The following is a 19,533-nucleotide window of genomic DNA, read 5'->3' on the forward strand; positions in this document are numbered from 1 at the left end:
CTTCAAGTAAATCTTTTGCCACTGCAGTGCTGAGGAACAGATTGTGGTATGTGGTTGAGTTCAGACCTTGAAAAGAAAACAAAATTGCTCAATTAGACCCCCCAGAACAGGTTCATTTGTTGTAGTGAATTACGTTGGTCACTGGCTGCAGTTAGGAGAGGAAAAGGGAAGGAACAAGGGATCACACGTTCACAACAGGTCAGATTAAAGCAGACAGAAAGGTTCATGGTGTCATAAACATTGCAGAGAGTGACGAAAGACACTGGGAGCTGATAACTTAATTATCTGCCACTATCAGTTTGGAAGGGCTTTTAAACATGTCCAAAGTGTCTACCAAAATTTCCAGCAGGAGTGACAGCAGATTTTTAAGTAAGGATAAAAATGCAGCAGTCTTCCTGGAATAAGGGTCTGGCAGGCTGTGATGAATTACCTTATTATAGTTGTTCGCATGACAAATGTACTTGATCAGTGTTTCTTCTTGGGAATAGTTGAGCTTATCCAGAGGCAAAAGTTGAAAGGAAATGGAAGCTAACTAGTAATCCTAAGTGTAATACATCAGAATTTCTAGCAACAGAAGCTGAAAAACCCAATCAATTATTGTGTATGTCAATAACAAAACAATCTTCGTGTCCCCCACAGTGTTACTTCTTCCTTCATCTGTTTAGTGTTATTGATAGGAATTTCACATACACATACTTTTATAATTGACTCAGAGGTCTACTTAAAGCAAAATGCTGGATAAATAGCAAGATTTAGCCTTTTTCTTGGCTGCAGGAGCAGTCACAGCACTAACTCAGAGCACTAACTTGTGCACAGGGAATGACAGAGAAATTGAGATGGGGCACATGTGCCTGATGACAAATGCCAGCTGACTGTGTAGCCCAGCTTCCCCAGAGAGTTTGCAGCCTTGAGAGTCTTGATTGTGAAGCCAGGCTGGGTCTGCAGGGTGCAGGGGCCCAGGCTCTGGCAGCCACAGCTGCCCTGGCTGGACACCGCAGGATCCAGGTGACCCAGAGCAGGGCACAGCTGAGCCACAGCCAGAACTGTGGGGAAAATGTGAGAAAGGGTCCCGGGAGCCCCAAGGGGAGAGCAGGAGGAGGTGATCCAGGTTCCCCTGCAGAGCCCGTGGAAAACCCCCTGCTGGAGCCAGGGAAATGCCTGAGGAGGAAGGAGTGGCAGAGGGGAATTGTTGTGGACTGATCACAGCTCCCATTCCCCAGCCTTGCTCCAGTGGGGGAGGCGGAGGATTTGGGATTGAAGAAGTGAAAATGTTTTGTGGTTTTTGCCTTTGTTTCTTACCATCCAACTCTGTTTTAACTGGCAATAAATTAAATTAATTTTCCCTGAGTTTTTGTTTGTGGGGAAAAAAAAAAGCGTTTTCATCTTATTCTTTCCTCTCCATCCTGCCTGGGACATCATCAGCTGTGTGGGCATCTGGCAGCCAGCCAAGGTCACCTCACCACAGCTTCTCTGTGGTTTTTGTGTCTTCATATAGCATCTCAATCCAGGCCTAAATTCTAGCCCACAGATATTTCCTCTCTCTGTTTCCCAAATGTTTCTACTTTAGCATAAGGCAAAGTGTGTCATCTAGAATCAGGTTCAGACTTTGTAGCTACCATTTCTCAAAGTAACTCAAGTTTTGCAAATCAGTATAAATGAGACACAATAGTTTTAGTTTCTTCATCATTTCAGGATAAACTCATGGCCTAAGACCAAATAATTGATTTTTTACCCAGTGTATTAGAGTTATCCTAACCTGTAATTTTACAATTTGCCTACCTTACAATTTAAGCATGAAAGTAGTGGAGACCTTACTCCAGATTTTAGAGTTTGCAAAAAGCTTTTCATCACTGGTTTCTCTAAAGATATATAAATTAGGTTGTTACTCCAAATTACAGCTGAGAGGCTACATCTGGCCCATCTGGCTTTGAGAAACAAGGCTACAATCCTGTCTGTCAGGAAACAGAACCTATGTAATAGAAGTGTGAAGTTCACATGGAGAAAAATCCCAGGTTTTTGACAAATTAGATATTTTGAGTTAACTCTATTTTTTTTCTCTCTCCTTAGCTTGACATATGCATTTTAAACACTCTCAACTTTTTGGTTTGGTTAATCCTTAAGCAACAAATTTCTGGTTCTGATATCTCCTAACACTTCTTATAAGATTGTGCTGTAGTAAGTTGATTAGTGCACTAATGATTCTCTGCTTTATGTAAGGGAAGTTAGACTCAAGTAAAACTGAAGATACAGTATTTGTGATGCTTATATCTTTTGATGTTTGTGGTTTTTTCTTAGTATATTAGTGTGAATTAGTCATTGGCAATGCTTTTCTAGCCAGCAGTGTGAACTGGGGATATTTTCCTATGTTTCTAGTTATATTTAATTATTAGTTTGTTCCAAGGCATGATTTGAAAATCAGCCATGCATGCAAAAAAAAAAAAAAAAAAAAAAAAAGCTTGCACTCTAGTTTATCTTGGATTTAGAAGACAGATAAGTCATCTGCATCAAAGCTTTCAAAACTGGTCAGAAAATCATTTCATAAAGAAGAATTACTTCTGTTAATGCTTACATGGAAATTGTGGAAAATAGGAGTTTGTTATTGCATGTACTTTGTAATACTGCGTACTTAAAGTGCTCAGCAAGCTTTAATGTCCTTGATTACATTAAAAGAATATAGTTAATGGGAGATGCAGTCAGCTATTTTGAGAGTAACACTGATGATATAACACAATTTTTCTTGTTGTTTTCTTTGATTTGTTCTAGTGTTTCTGTGATATAGAGGACAGGAGTGGGGCAGAATTTGGATCAAAAGACATATTTTTTATGCCCCTGAGTATCTGTCCAGACTTTATATGAATACGATGACTCAGGGAAAATTACCACTTTTCACCTTTTTCAGGAAGTGACAAACTATAGGTTTTACTAAATTACCTTTATTACTAGAAGCGTGTCTCCATAAAAATAAGGGATCCATGGGAACAGAAGTAGAAAATATTTGCTAAAGCACATTGTGTTTTTTTCCTATGTGGAAGGAAAAAAAAGAAAATGAAAAAAAAAAAAAGAAAAGAAAAGAAAAAAAGAAAGCAAAGTACATTTGTCTTCACAGGACTCCAGACTGATCAGCACCCTTCTATATAAACACACTCCTGAAAGTTTATTGATCATCTCTTTTAGACTCACCCAACGTGTTTTGCCTTTTCCTCTTACTCTAGGTAGCTTTGTGAAGTGACAAGTGGGTTCTTGCATTTTTTGGTTAGAAAAGCATAGTGGCATTAACTGTCATCTCTGCTGAGAACTGACATATCCATAATAATTGAAAAAATCTGTATGAAAATTAAAATGTTCTGCAGTTTCTATATCAATATTTGATTGGTGTTCTTTTTTGATCCATCTGTATCTCAAGCAACATTTAAGGTGGAAAACTGGGTTGAAAGGTTGAGAAGGCAGATGGGGGTTTCTTGAAGCAGATGAGGACAAAGCTGCAGCACTTTACCCTGTTTAGGGCTGATTTCATATCCTAATTGGGCTTACATGTTACTTGGGTTGAATTCTATCAGAGTACAACAAAAAAGGGAATTGTTAATTTCCTGCAAGGTCTCCTATGCCTTTTTCCAAGGAACACTCTTAATTTATACATCTGCTCCTTCTTTTAGTTCTTGAATATTTCCCTGGCTCTTTTTGAGGGTTTTTTTCAAATATTCATAAAATAACATTTAAAATTGCCAGTAAAGCAATGATTTACATGTTTAAAATGTATGAAAAAGTAATACCTTTTTAAACTGTATGATTTTAAAGTAAACTAGAAATAAATTGAACGAGTTGGTTTGTTTTGTTGTTTGTTTGTGTTTCTTTTTTACTAGGTCTTGTTGTGCAGAATTATTTGTTTTGTCGTTTATTTCAGATATTTATCTTACTGATGTGTGTAGCATAAATTCAGTCATATGGTACTTCTGTCGAAATCTTGACAAAGCAGTTAAACAGAAGAGTGGCTAAAACTGCAAATTAATTGAATGGATAGACTTGGGTCTAATGCTTCCTTAGCTGTCATTTGCTTGTTTTGTTCTGCTTAATTTAGCTGCTTTTCAGCTCATAAACTTCAAAGTCAACTCAAAGTCGAGCTCAAGGAGAATTCATATGATGCAAGCAGGCCTGATTAGCCTGAGAGCTGTGAGCAAGGCCTGGGTCTATGCACTCTGCATAACTGTGGTGGAGATGTAATATTTTTTTTTTTTCATTCTGTATTTGAGCTCAAAGGATTAATTTGTAGTAAGAAAATTAAGGAGGTTGCTAAGATTGAATATATAAAATCACTAGTTTTAAGTTTTTTAATGTCCTCTGTTTTAAGGGAGGGTAATTTAATAGTTTGACTCATTAGTGGTGATCACGACTTAAAATCATGAGTTTTTTTCATTACTGTGGATTATTTTATAATGGAATTTCTAAACTGGGTTTTTAGAACAATGTATCTGTTTATTCAAGGCTACTCTTATTCTCTGCTGTTGGTGTGGGACTGGTGTTGATTTCTAACTGGTCAGATATTTGCTAAACTCAGCTTATTCCTGGATCATCGATCATAAAACCTATAACTTTCAATTTACTTTTAATTTTTTCAAGTTATAAAGCTCTGATCTCTTTAAATAATATGGAAATGAACTCCAAACCTTTATAAAAATCTCAAGATGCTTTATCCTTATGCCATTCCCTGTTTCTTAAGTTTACCTCACACAGAATTCTTCCTTGTTCTACTTTTCTCTGTTCCTTTTGTGTCAAACCAGAGTATGTCATTGCCATTTTGCAGTCCCACACTGAAGCAACTTTCTTTATTAATTATTACATCGAAACCACTTGTTGCTCATGAGCATCTGCCACTCAGTTTCACAGCTGAAAATACAGGGTATAATATTATATTCTATTTTTTTTCTTTTTCTTTTCTCTAACATGTGTCCCAGGTACTAAAACCTGCAGATGTTTTGGTATTTCAGGTGACAGCAATAAATCCCATATACGCCCTTAGAATCTCTTTCTCTTTTCCAAAGACCATTTCAAGTTTTCTCTCACACAACATGAAAGAGCCTGTGCTGGTGGCTGCAGTTGTGAAACAGAATGGAAACAGAATAATACACATAAATCCTAAGTTAAACACATTTTTGATTCTATAGATTGATAAGGAGAGTAGAAAGGAACAAGTAGAGGGATGCAATAGGAAGAGTCTAGCTGTGGAGCTCCTCTTTTTCTGTCTTAGACCAATGGCATGAGCACTGGAAAGGGAGGATTTTTAGAACTGTGACTACCTTGGCAGTAGAACCTGCTTGGCTTGCCCTGATGGAAGCCTTTTTTTTTTTTTTTTTTTTTTTTTTTTTTTTTTTTTTTTTTTTTTTCTTTTTTTTTTTTCTCTTGAATTATTTTTAAGTTACAGCACTTTTGCATCCTTCTTCAAAGTGTTTAGCAATCTCTAAATAAAATACATTAACATTTGAAGATCTACATACTTTGTTGTCCAACAAAACCTAAGAGTTGATATTCTTACCAGAATATTCTATAATTCCTCAAGTGTGATAAAACCTCTACTGGAAGTTGTGAGGATGAAGCCAAGCAGCTTTCTCTGGAATTAAATCTGATGGGCACTAGAAACCATTTACCATTGGGAATGTTACCTTTTCTTTCCCCCTCCTCTCTACTCCAAGATCATCACTCAGCCCAACTGAGTCACAATTAGCAAAGAAAATCTATAAAAATAGCTGAGCTAGTTATTAGAAAGGTAATGAGCTCAACAGAACAAACAGGAAAAGAATTGTTTTTAAAGAAAGCTCTGTTCCACAGGATTCAATGACAGGAGAGAAGAAAAAGTTAGTTTTGCTGTCCCATAGCTGTTTACTGAGAAAATCACTTAGATTGCCTAATGGATAAACAGAATTAGGTTAAAGGAAATGTTGGGATCCTCTGCCAGCAAAGCTTTTTCCACTGAGAGTTTTCACACTCTCTGTTGTGCCATTTCAAGCATTGCCATTACCAGAAACTAACCCAGACCTGTCTAAATGATCTAGTTTAAAAAGTAAGCAGAAAACTGGTTTTCAAGTTTAAATGGTTTGAAGTTTAGAGTGGGGGATGTCACCAAGAAGTTCTGGGTCGATGCATGGCTACACAAACAGAGCATGAAGAAACTGCAGCATCTGGGGGCAGGAGGAAAGAAGCAGATCCACAGTTGTTGGTGCTGGAAAAAAAATGTGCCCAACGTGTGCTTGCTGGATGTGTCAGTGATACTGGGCCAGGACCAGTGAGAGATATTGTGCTGGTGGATTTTAAATTATCTGAAGACCTTTGTGTGTTTAAGACATACTGAGTTGGCTGGGTTTGCATTCATTTTTGCTGTGTTGCTCAAAAGAATTTAAACTAAATTTCAAAGCTAAAATTTATAATCATAAATATGATAGCTGATGGTTTATGACTGCAGCTCTAAAGTAAGAGATATTTTATTTTCTTTTTGTCATAAGGAGAACTTTGGTTAAAAGTAAACAGTTCTGTAGTCTTGGTTGGGACTCCAATAATCCACACAAGTGTGAATAACAGCTTGGAGCAACAAACTTTCAGTTGTCCCAGAAATCCATATATTCCATAGTTCAAGCAGTTGAAAGAACTCGTAATTTCTTTTTCATCATTAAGGTGAAGTTACTTTGCTTAAAAGAATGTATAGCATTTAAAGGTTAGATTGTTTGAAAACATACATATTTACTAATTTATAAACACTTTATAAACAGAGGTGCCACTACTACTTCAGACATTCCTTGAGCTTCAAGATACTGCTGACAAAAACTTATTGGACCTTTGTCATCATTAAAAAAGAAAGTGCAGAACAAAATGGAACTAAAGTATTTTTTATAGTATCTATACACAAAAAAACAAAACAAAAAAAAACCACACCCCAAAACAAAACCAGCAAACCACTGTAGAGTGAGGTTTATAGAAGCCTTTGAATTTCTACTTTCAAAATAAATGTATCTGCATGTACATTTGTACCAGTGGTGCACACTGGACAAAGTTTGAAAGTTAAGAACCTGAATCATATCAAGATAAATGCAAACATGGAACTTGGATTTTTACATGGTTTTTAACCTTCCTTGATTGAAAAGACAGAGTTTTTAATCATCTAAGGAGAGAAAATGCCAAAGCTGTGAAAGAATATGATGCCAAATCTCTTGGATTGTTTTAATACTAAAGGCCATTTACCATTAAATAGTCTAAACTGAATTTGTTGTTTGTACGTAGTTCCTTCTTATTTAATTTGCAAAATGTATGATTTGAACAATGCTATGAATTAACCTAAAACAATTTCTCTTTTGTGTTCTAGGTAAGAGAATATCAGGTTTCTCACACTATAATCAGACTACAGCAAGGTAACATATTTCAGCTATCTGAAGCCTATGATGGGACTATAATTTGTGTGTGTGTGTGAACATCAGATTCCCTTCCATATGAGAAGTGTCTGAATCGGTAAAATATTTGATTTCCAAAGCAGAAGTAGCCAGCCTTAGCAGATCTTTAACAAACCTTGAAAATATAACAGAAAAAAACTGTATTCTGAGCTACCCTTCAGCTTTTCCTCTGTGAAAACTGTTTAATTCATGGTGTTACCATACTTGATGTATTTTGTATGTCAATATATTTACAAAGCAAGGCTAAGACAACAATATTGTCACTTTGTCAAGTGCTTTTAAAAATTAAAGGGGAAAAAAGGAAGAAAAAAATGTTTGATGCAAATAGTAACAAAGTATGGAGTTGCACATGTAGTTCACAATATCAAGATTAATGTCAAAGGAGCCTGAAATACCATTGTGCCATAAGGATACTTCATACTCATTTCTGCCTGTAGATAGTATTTATAAGCTGACATTTTGCCAGGAGGTGGGATTGGCACAGCTCGGTAGTGCTGCATAAACTGATGTGTTCAAGCATCCAAAATATTGTTTTATTTGGTTTTAAGTTAATATTGGGTATGGACAACTCTAAAAACAAAACAAACAAGCTTGGTTTCCTTTTACATCCTTGGTATTAATCAAGATTTATGGATATTATTTCTGTAAGAGTCTTGTATTTTAAATAGACAACCGAACCTCATTTATTAATTAACCTGTGATCATTGACACAAAATACAATAGGTTACAGTAGCTTCAGCCAAGATCCAGTGCTGGAATGTCTGTCATCTACAGCTTTCTAAGAGTCTCTTGGACGATTTAATTAAAATTGTTTCATCTTTTTCCTGTCACCAACAACCTGTGCTTTTGTGGTCCCTGATGTGGCTGTTTTCCAGCAAGAGAAGAGTGTAACCTCTTGAAAACAACTGGAACATTTTAGAGGCCTTTGTTTCCTTGATTGCATCCTGTCTTTAAAAATGCAACTTTAAAATGAATGATGGTGCTGGGGTATCCTTAATAATGTTGTATTCACATTTGAGCACTGTTTTTTTTTGTTGTTGTTGCTGCCAGTATCTGCACTGTTGGTTACTGGGATATATAAAATCCTGCAGCTACACAAAGACAAGTAAACAACATAAATCCTTTACTGCTAGACAGAATGGTGTGATGAATCTAAATGGCTTTTTAAAGGTAAGGTTTGCTGAGATGTCCAGAGATTTCAAGATTATTTTGCTAAATCACTCAGAGTTCTGTGAATAACTTTGGGATAGGAGGGATCTTTCCTTGTCCAGCTGCATTTTGGATGCCTTGTCAGTGCCACTGGATCAGCACAAGATTGATAGTGATTTGGTACAGTAACATCTGTTGTTCTGCAGTGTGCTTCCAGCAGGTGCTATTGCTTTAAATGTAATTTGCTATTTGTTTTACTCTTGGAGCGTGTTACCTGCAGCAGATGAATGGCACTGAAGTTGAGGTGCAGGTTTCAAAACCATGGATTGTGTATCTCTGATCAGATTGATGCCTGTGAATCGTGCACAGCATCATTAAGTTTGATAAGCATGGCAATTGGGACAGTTTCTGATTTATTCCTCAAACTGGCATACAGAATTCTTCCGGCTGTAGGGCAATTTGTGCTTTCATCTATTTTTTGTTTTCCTTCTCTCCTGTCCATCTCTCTCTGCCCCTAGTAGCCATCCTTTTTTTGTTCCTGGTGAATTCATGAAACTGCATAGGCACAAATTTGTCACTGTTTTCCCCTCTCACATTGTATGAAGAGTTGTAATGAGGGAAATGTTAGGTGCTCAAATCTGTAACCTAATTGACTTTGCAAGTATAGCATGCTGGCAAGTGTCTAGACTAGGATCATTTGAAGATAATCAGTGTTTCTTACTTTATGTAAATGCGTGATAGTGCATATTTAGTTAAGATAAAATGGGGATGATACCAGGCGTTTCTGTAGTAAAAGGAAATTTTTTGATTAAAAAATGACCCTTTTCCATCAGGAGCACTTCAGGTAGAATATTTTACAACGCAATGCTCTTAAATAAGTTTGCACAGCAGGCATCCCATATCTCTTGGTGTTAACAAGTCCTCTAGGAAGTACCATTTCCTTTTTCCAAGGAGTGGCTTGCTATCACTTGTATGCAAATCTTGTTTTCTGTTGCAGAGTTACAGCAATCAAGATATTCTCACATAATGATGGCATCTGCTGAATGTTGTTAGAATTCTTCATACAAGCACAGATAAAAAAGAAAATTGGGTTGCTGTAGTTGTTTCTTTTCATGTTGCTGGCTATTTCACCATTGAGCAACCTGAAGTTACTTTTCTGTTTAAATTTTTAGCCATAATAACTCTGCATGATTGTGTTTTACCCAAAGAGAATGCACAAAGTTGTACAAGGCAATTTAACTGTTCCTTTTCCTGTGTCTTTCTCCACCCTGAAGCCTTTGCTACATTTGCAAGACCTGTTTTGAAAATTTGGTCTCTTTTAGGGCTCTGTGGGGAAGCAGAAAATTCTAGAATTTCTTTGACTGTAGGTAACTCAGTCCAGGTTTTATATAGGGTTTGGTTTGAGTTTTTTAGTTGGTTTTGGGATTGGGTTTGTTTGTTTGTTTTGGGGTTTGGTTGGTTGGATGGTTGTTTCGTTTGTTTTGGTTTTTTTGGAGTTTTGGGTTTTTTTGGTTTTTGGGGTTTTTTTTTTTGACAAATATTAACTCTGCTTCTCTGTCAGGTAGATATTTATAAGATATTAATCTTCTTGGGCTAAATAGTCATCTGCCATGTTATGGTCTAACCCCAGCCAGGAACTAAGCACCAAGCAATCATTCATTCGCTCCTTCCCTCCCTCCCAGCAGGATGGAGGGAGAGAATCAAAAGGGTAAAAGTGAGAAAACCTGTGGGAGTTGAGATAAAAAGAGTTTAATAATTGGAATTATATAATAATGATAATTTGTAAATAAAAGGGAAATAAAAAAGATAGAGATAAAAACCGCAAAGAACACAAGCGATTCAAACAAGAGTAGTTGTTCACCACCACCTGACTGGTGTGTGCTCTCCCAAATTCTTGTGCATCCCACCCAGCCCACTGCCTGGGGTGAGAGGCAGAAAAGGCCTTGGCTCTGTGCAAGCCGTGCCCAGCAGTAAGGAAAACATCCCTGCATTATCAGCCCTGCTTCCAGCACAAATCCTAAACACAGCCCCATGCTAGCTACTGTGAAGAAAATGAACTTTATTCCAGCCACAATCAGCACACCTATTCCAAAAGAGATGTTACCCAAGTTCTTAGGAGATCTATTTCTTTAGGTCCATTAAAATTAATAGAGGTTTTTGAGCAGTTTGATGAAATAGCATATTAATGCAGTATAATGTTATATAAAGCTACATGATGCTTAACCAAAACTACTCAGGATAATTTGTGACAAAGACTATTATAATCCATTAGCCTCCTTTTCCAAGGCAATTTTCAGTCACTTTTAAGTTGTGACAACAGTGTGTGTTGTAAATTGTTACATGAATTGCAGAGATTCTTGGGTTTTTATATCATTTTCACATACAACCAGGCTATAAGCAGTGTTTTTATAGGTGAGGTTACGTTAGGGCAACTTGGATTTTTGTCTCTCTGCCTATTGTGAATGGAGGTATAGTCTCTTTGTGATAAAAATGGGTAGGGATAATGGATAATCCCTCCTTTAAGCTGCATCTCTAGTTTAGGAAAAAGTCATTAAATGTAAGACTTGAATTCACAAGTAAAATAGAATACCTTCAGTCTATAAGATTTCTTGCCGGTGTAGGGCTTAAATGAATTTTAGGACTATAAGTAGATTTATGAGGTTAAAAGCACACTGAATTTCCCCTTCCTGTAAATTGCCTTTGCCTGTGAATGAAGAGGGAGTTGTGCAGAAACACTGATATCAGATTAAATTGTTAAAACATGCATCTCTATTAAATATGCATGTGGTATCACAGGAAAGATTACGTGGAAATTACGGGGCTTCTTTTTGCAAAGTTTCTTTTTTTACTTGATTTTTCAAAATTTAACCTTTTGCCTGATTTGCATGGTTTCTGTACACATTTCTTAAATCGATCTCCAAATTAAGGTTTTCATACAGAAGATGAACAATTAAAAAGGAAAAGAACAAAGTTCTAAATTGCCTATGATATCATTTACAGGGGAAAAATAGTTATATCCTTCAAACGTGTATTTCACAGGATCACAGGGTAGCTGGGGTTGGAAGGGACCTGTGGAGATCATCCAGCCCAAACCTCCTGCCAAGGCTGGGTCACCTCTAGTGGGTGACACAGGAACATTTCCAGCTGGTTTTAATGTCTCCAGAGAGGGAGAATCCATACATTCCCTGGGCAGCTGTTCCAGTGCTCTGCCACCTTTCAATGTAAACAAGTTCTTCCTCAGCTGAAGGGAACTTCTGGTGTTTTATTTTATGGCCATTGCTCTAGGCCCTGTTGCTGGGCACCACCAAAAGGAGTTTGGCACTGTCCCCTTGTAATCTGGAATGGTTTGTCTGCTCCTGAGACTGCTGGCAGGGTAACCCAAATCCTCGGCCAGAATTCCTCCAAAAGCAGTGCCCCATTACATTGTCCTTGACACAGGAGACATTATTGTGTCACATTTTAGCTTTTAGTGGAAGACCATAAAATCCTAATGCATGTGCAAATCTACAAAGCAAAAGCAACCTGAAGCAAAGCTCATTTCTATAGTCATCAAATTATTCACTAGAAAAGTTGGCAAAATTACTGTACTGTTGTGATAATAATTCAAGAAAAATATATTACTTTTCAAATTCTACAATTTTAGTAGAAATAAAGCTAGAGAGCTAAATCAAAACGTATTTTCATATCAATCAAACACCAGTTAATTTTTAACGAGATTATTTAAGAAGAAACCTTCATAATTAAGCTGCTATTAAAGCATTAAAAAGTAAATGCAAATATGTTGCTTTCCAGATCATGGGGTTTCAAACCAAAAAGCAAATTCTAGTGGAACACAGTCAACTAATTTTTCCTCATCTGAGTCATTCAACTTTTCATCAGTGCTCTTTTTGTTCCCCTTGATTTGAGTATTCAAAAATTCTGTTGCTGTCACCCAGGCTTTTTTTTTCTTTTCTTTTCTTTTTTTTCTTCTTTTTCTAAGTTTGTTTGAAGTTCAGTGTAGTAAAGAGCAATACCATGGTGTGTTTTGTCATGCCTGCTGGATGTTCCCATGCAGGTGACACTGGGATTGAAGGCACAGATCTCTGATGAAACTTCTCAAGCCAAACGTGCACTGTGGGTGGGGATTTTTGGGTTTAGATCAGTACAAAATTATTTGCGAATGAATACAGAAAATATTTTAGCAGTCTTGTCTAAGGATGATTTCCTTCCCAATTATTGTTACTCATGTGGAAGATGAGTTGGACTATAAAATTACTTACAAACATATAGGTGAATTAAATGCTCCAAGAGACCCAACCCATAACGTTTTAATGTTATATTTCAGTATCTAAATCTACATACTCAGAACTTTTGTTCCAGAATATTCTTGCTATTTTTGTTGACAAATTGTCCAAATATTTCAGTTATTGACCAGAAATATATCAGGCTCCAGGGAAACCTACCAATAATTCTTGTATTCTTAGAAGAAGATCTGATGAGTTAATCAATATTACCGCTTGAAGAAGTAAAAGGGATTATTTTTCTGTATTTTTTCCTTCTCTTATGTTCTGCTCTAAAATCCCAGGAAGACTCTGTGCTGAAAACTCTTCTGCGAAATGCTGTTCATGTCTTCATTTCTCTTTGGAAGGAATTCATCTAAAAAGAGTTGAGTTCTGGCATAATACGAAATATCAAGGAATTGAAACTTGGAAGGAACTTGGAAGGTGTTCACTTCACTACTCCTTAAGGTGTAAAATATGCGTTGGGAACTAATAGCAAATGTTCCAGAGAGGTGCAAAACTTTTGAGGAGTGCAAAACTCCTGGAATATTCCACCTTTCCTCATTAAGTATTCTTTGTTGGTATTTGCAGAGCAGAGTGATCCTGGCGCTGTGCAGCTTCAGCCCTTACAAAGGAGTGAATGACAGCTCCTCAATGATTTTCAGTTAATCAGTTTAATTACCTTTCACTCTGTTGCAGTGGTAACATCAAGCTTGTGAAGGAAAACTCTTCAAGAAAAACCCAGGTCTCTCCTATTGTGTTTTCTTCACGCAGGCTCTGTTACAGCAATGCATTTTAGCATTGACTTGATCCCATTAAAGTAACCCCTCGAGGTCGCAGGAGGTACCAGCCTGTTCTGATGTCCTCTGACAGGATGGAGCTGGGTACTGAAGAGCTTCCCTGAACTGCAGTCTAGAGTGAGGATGGGCTTAAAACCTTTGGTTGACAAGCCATGAGCTTTTGTGGGTAATGCAGGATCAGAGAATCACAGAACATCTTGAGTTGGAAGGAACTCACAAGGATTATTCGGTCCAAGTCTCTGCTTCTCGCTGGTGTCATCTTGTCTTTATGTCCCCTTTCCTCACAGAGGGGGAATCTGAGGCAGTCTGGCACTCACCTGGCACATTTTAAATTCAACCACCAGTAATTTAAGTCCACATTTTTACATTAGCCTTCCCCAGAGGTGATGAGGGAGGGTTTTTTGAGTCTTTGCTGTCTGTTCCAGGTTTGGCTGTGTTTCGTTTTTACGGACACACAGTGAAGCCTCCCATGACAGCCACTGGTTAATATGTCTGTAGATATATTATCTATGTTTTATCTTTTTTCATAATACTCTACAACCTTATTTAGTATCTCCTGAATCAGAGACAGTCCGTAAAATTTTATTTCATCTGTTTTTACTTCTGTGGCCCTCACTGTTCTTTCACGTATCTGGCAGATGTTTGTGTATTGATCCCTTAAATCTGTCTTTTTCGGTAATTTTAATTTTGTTGTAATTCAATTTAGTGATAACAGCTAAAAAGGAAGTAAATTTTTTGATAACAATGCAAACCATCAGAAGATGGAAGTTGGTCACAGTAAACACAATTGCATAATTTGTGATATTCAGCCAAAAGTAGGAAGATTAGTATAAAAGTCTTTAATCAGAGATCCTTCTCTTTATCATTACTTGGCCTTATCTAAATATTTAATTATTTTTAACATTTATATTTGAAAATTTATTTTCTAGATGACTAAAAAAGCCTATGTCAGGAACCAAATGTTTTGTTTTCTCCCGAGTGATGTATTAGATCCACATTTGTCCCCATTTGTAGAGTTTTTGCTTTGACCCATTTATTTTGATTCTCTTCTCAGCATGTTTTCACACGCACATAAACAATTCAAATAACAATAATATGTGTAAAGAAAGTACACCAAGATACCTTAGGTGTGCTCTGTTTGGATAGAATATGCATCTAAATTGATTCAGAAGTAATGTGCACTTTGGCAAAGTGCCATGACTTTCAGACTTATCTGTAGGAAGAATCAGCAATGAAAAATAACCAAGACAAGGAGAAGACAAAGGAATCCAAGTTGTCCTTTTGTGCGTGCTGAATTTAAAAACAAACAAATAAACAAATCACAAAACCACCTCACCATTGTTCAGTTTTATTGGAAATGCAGAATTATGCAAACCAGCATATTATGGTAACTAACAGTATTATTAATTCAGGCTCTTTGTGTGATGCCTTCTGTCCTCTGTATTTGAGTCAGTGTTGGTCAGTTAGTACATGTAGATGCAGGGAAATGTACATCTATATGTAGATGTATATTTGGGAATATCCCTCCCAGCCTGGTGGTCGTGCATCACACTGCATTTGCACTTCTGCCCTCAACAATCCCATAATTTCCAGTCAGAAATGAAGGATGGTGCCAGTCCCAGAGTCACATGGGAGAACAGCTCTGCAGCAGCATTGCCCCTGTGCCTGTTTGTAACCTGATGGATGTGACCACGTTCTTCCAAAACTCTCAACACCCCATGGCATGGTCAGCTCTCTGCCTTTCCTCAGAGGCCCCCAGATTCCCATTCCTTCTGTTTTTTACCTCCTTGGCTTCCTTGGGGTAGAAGATAAACCTCGGCCAAAACCTGGAGGATTTACCAAATCTGCCACTGTCTTAAAAGAGGGAGTGAGCCTTTGGGAGCAGTAGGAAAACTGAGAATAAAAATCTGTCAAAACAATAATGTGCTTTTTAAAGAACTCTATGCACATGACAATGTGATAACTGGCCCTGTCATGCACATTTGTGTATACTGTCTGTCATATTTGTTATCTTAAATCTCACAGCATGCTCTTGTTTCTCAAGGTGCTCTTTAAAATGCTAACAATATTTTTAAATTAAAAGTTTTTAAGATAAAACATCATAGTTTAAGTACTGTATTAAATGATAATTTCCTTAGCTTTGCGAGGCCTCCTAATTGAATACAAAATCATAAACACTACTTTTTTTTCCAGTTTATATATTTGTGTAATTTCAAAAAAAAATCCTGGTAGGTTTTTTGAATGCTGTTGCATCTGCCAAACATATCATAAACAGTGCAGAAGGACAAAATCTCATTTTTTGATTTTTTTAATTGATTGGCACAACTTAAGCTAGAGGACGAGTGGCAGCACGAGGTGTGGCCCAACCATTCTCACAAAGCAACTTGTATTCCAGTTGATCTGTATAAAAATGGAGGGATCACTTCTCTACTTAGCAAATCACTATTGCTGATGTTTTTAGGCTTTACTTTAAAATAGAGTTGGGTATAATGTACCTCAGTCACTAATTGGTAGACAAAAATGAAGCTCATTTTTTTTGCTTTGAAAATGAAGCATGAAAAGGATTCTCTCTCTCTCTTTTTTTTTTTTTTCTTTTTTTTTTTAGTTTTTTTAGTTTTTTTTTTTTTTAGTTTACTGTTACTGTATTTTACTCAGTGAACGAAATTAATACAGTCTATAAAACTGCAGTATTCACTGAGAGGATATCTGTATCTTGAAGTGTTTCTCAGTTGAGATTATTACCTCTAATTTGTGGGTTTTTGCAATAGTTGTCAAATACAAGACAATCATATATTAATATGAAAACTAGGCTATAATTTCTAAGAATCTGTAAAGGATTTAGGTCATTCTTGTTTGCAGATACATAATTCTAAAGAAATTATCTTAGATATCCTACTTACTGGTGTTTGTCGTAGAGCATTTTGTGTCTTAAGTGCATGTGGTGAAGCATTTTCTCCTCCCCTAAAGGTAAAGCCTGATAAAAAATGGAGTGGAGTTCATTGAACTTCTGTAATGAATTGTTTCCCTTGAAAACAAGAGAAAATTGATGTGTCCTGAATACAAATTACATCTTAGGTTTTTAGAAACAAGCTTAGGTTCAATCAGAGGTTTCACTCAAGTAATTTTTTTCATTATTCAAGTTAGTGAAGACTTCAAGGGTTGGTTTTTTAGTGAATACCTTTGTTTGGCTTTCACAGAGATCAGCTGTCATGTCATTCTGGTTTCCAGGCTTGTTTGTTGTTGATGCTTCTTTCCATGTGTGACCTAAGGGACACCCTTCCATTTCTGGAAACAGTGAAGATATCAATTCCTCACATGCAGAGCATTTAATGCATTGCAAGTCCCAGCTTTGGCAGCAGAACTTTTGTTATTTATAAAGAAAATTACTTTTATATTTTGCAACTTTTACTACCTTTTTTTTTCAGTTATAAAGTGCCCATGTGCACGTGCAGAAAGACACACATATCCCCTATTATGTGTTTTTTTGGCCACACTCTGCTCCTTTGACCCTTTTAACCCTGAAGAAGTGGTGCTGTGTGAGAACTGTATACTCTATCTTGCTCTGAAGCGTGCACGTACATTCAAGAACACATTTTTATCACAACTGAATAGTTTGCCTGTTGTATAGCATTCAGCTCTCATTCATTAGGTCATTTGTTTCTGTGTTAAGGCTGGCACCAGGCATCAGTGATAAAAGCCAGCTGAAGGTGAGCAATCAAAGAAACACAGGTGCATGCAGCTAAAGCAGCAACTTTGTTCTCTGGAAAAATGATGTGAGTCTGTAATAGCAGATTTAGCGTGTTGTTCAGTAAAACAAAGTGACTCCTGCAGGGAGAAGTCCTCTAATGGTAATGAAAGGTGTTTGCTCTTCTGGGGGCTCTTTGGTTTTCACTGTGGGGCTGAGCTGCTTGTTGAAGTGTCCAGGATGGCTGAGCTCCTTGTGACCTGGGGGAGGAGAGGGAGAAGGGAACAGGGGTCTGCTTAATGGGAATGTTTGCTTCATTTTCTCAGTCAGCCTTTTCTGTGGAGGAAGGTGTTGGAGGTTGAGCTATTCAGACCTTGACAGGTTATATATCCCCTCAGCTCCCATTGAACTAACAGAGAAGAACTCCCAACAATATTTTGGTTTGAGAGCCTTCACGAGAAGCGGTGTCGGGAGCCGAGCCCATTATCCCCCTTATCTCCTCTCTCATCTCCTGTGCCCATCAAGCACAGATTCAGTGCCTCATCCTCCCCTTTGGTGCATCCTCCTGACCCACGGGTCTGCTTCCACCCCGATGTGGGTCAATCAGTCGTGGATGGATTGCTGACTGCGCCGCAGGAGGGTAAAATGTTTCCCTGGGTTCAGTGGTGGGAAGAGAGAGAGGAGGCAGGGGAAGTCTCAGGTAACATACATTAGTGCAGAATTTCACTCAAAGGGGTGTTTGAATTTAAATACTTCTATTAAGGCTTTAATAGAGTTGTAGCTTCTATCCCCACTGTGCTGACACGTAACTATTTTTCTCCCCGTCTCTTCACAGAGACACTGTTTACACTCACTTCTTCTCATAAAATCTCTTTTTCCTTGGATTAATAGAGATGTACTTGAGTTGCTGAATAACTCTTGTAAGAATTAAAATCATAATAGGAAACATTTTTTGCTTTCAGAAACAAGCATGTGGAAGAGTGATGCTTAAAAATGAAAGAGAAATTTGTAGTCTTCAAGGACAACTCTGTGAGGGCAAGCAGTATGCAAAACTCTGTATACTGAAAGGAATCGAATGAAAATAGTAAAAACAAAGGTGAAGAGTAAACATTCCTCATTTTCTCCTGAAGATAGAGTCAGTTCCCTCTCATTGAAAAGAAGCCTGGAATTTAATTGAGCTTTGCTGTAAAGGAGATAGCTGAAATGATAGGTAGATATTGCAGAAAACATGACTTGGAGGTAACAGTGAGATAGTATGGAAATACTGAGGAAAATACTGGCAGAGAAATATAAATTATAGGAAAGAAGTAGAAATAACTTAGTAAAGAAGCCAGTCAAAGTGTCACAGAAACACTTGTACCATTACTGTAAGGAGGTTAAAACAATTCTGCAAATTAATATTTTCATGGTCTGTCCACGTTTTCTCAAGACCAAATCTGAGATTCCTGTTGTGTAAAGAGTATTTTGTAGGTTCCCTGTACATATCAATGACTTCTGTATCAAAGAAATAGTGACTGGATCCTCAGCTTCCCCTCCGAGCAAGTTATTATATGTCTGGAAGACCCCAAGTGTTCACTGACACTTGCTCAGATGGATCAGCAAATTCCCAATCACTTGTACATTCAGTACTGGTTTCAAAGTTTATTTTAGCTGTTGGATAATCTCATCCACAAACATTATGCTGATACATACACCCATAAAGTACCCTTAAAAAGAAACTGTGTAAACACCAAATTAGGTCCAGTTCGTGTAACCATTCTGAAGCAAGTGTGGAATTCAACTTCCAATTGCCTTCCCTTATGTATCTAGCCAAATTCTGAACAATTATAAGGCATAACAGGCTGATGTGGGGCATTTAAAGTCATTTGCTTTGTGTCCCTGTGATGTTTCAGTGTGATCAGGTAGATTATAGAAAGGAGTTTGTCAGTCTTCTGTCCGTCTTCTGCCTTGTTTGACACAGGTTGTCAAATATATATTATTAAGAATAATTTATTTATGATATGAATTTGGTGAGTGTTTATTCTACTAAACTAGTAATGTCCCTGGCATGCTGAGAAATAGGAATTACAGGCCAAAGTCCTCTTCTGCCACCAGGAGGGAAATGAGGGTTGCTCATTTGGAAGCAGAGGAATAGTGGGGCAAATTGTTATATAGATAAGGAGCTGTGCATGCAGTTGGGAAGAAAATATGGGATTTTTTTAAAGATCTAC

At 37.2% G+C, this 19,533-nt stretch overlaps 1 protein-coding gene across 2 annotated transcripts in view; it reads left to right on the forward strand.

Annotated features, from left to right (window-relative positions):
* CADM2 (cell adhesion molecule 2) overlaps window positions 1-19,533 on the forward strand; it is a 587,817-nt gene that overhangs the window by 274,944 nt on the left and 293,340 nt on the right. The gene's annotated exons all lie outside the window — the stretch shown is intronic.

This window comes from Prinia subflava, chromosome 3 (genome assembly GCF_021018805.1).
Source record: "Prinia subflava isolate CZ2003 ecotype Zambia chromosome 3, Cam_Psub_1.2, whole genome shotgun sequence".
Classification (NCBI taxonomy): domain Eukaryota; kingdom Metazoa; phylum Chordata; class Aves; order Passeriformes; family Cisticolidae; genus Prinia; species Prinia subflava.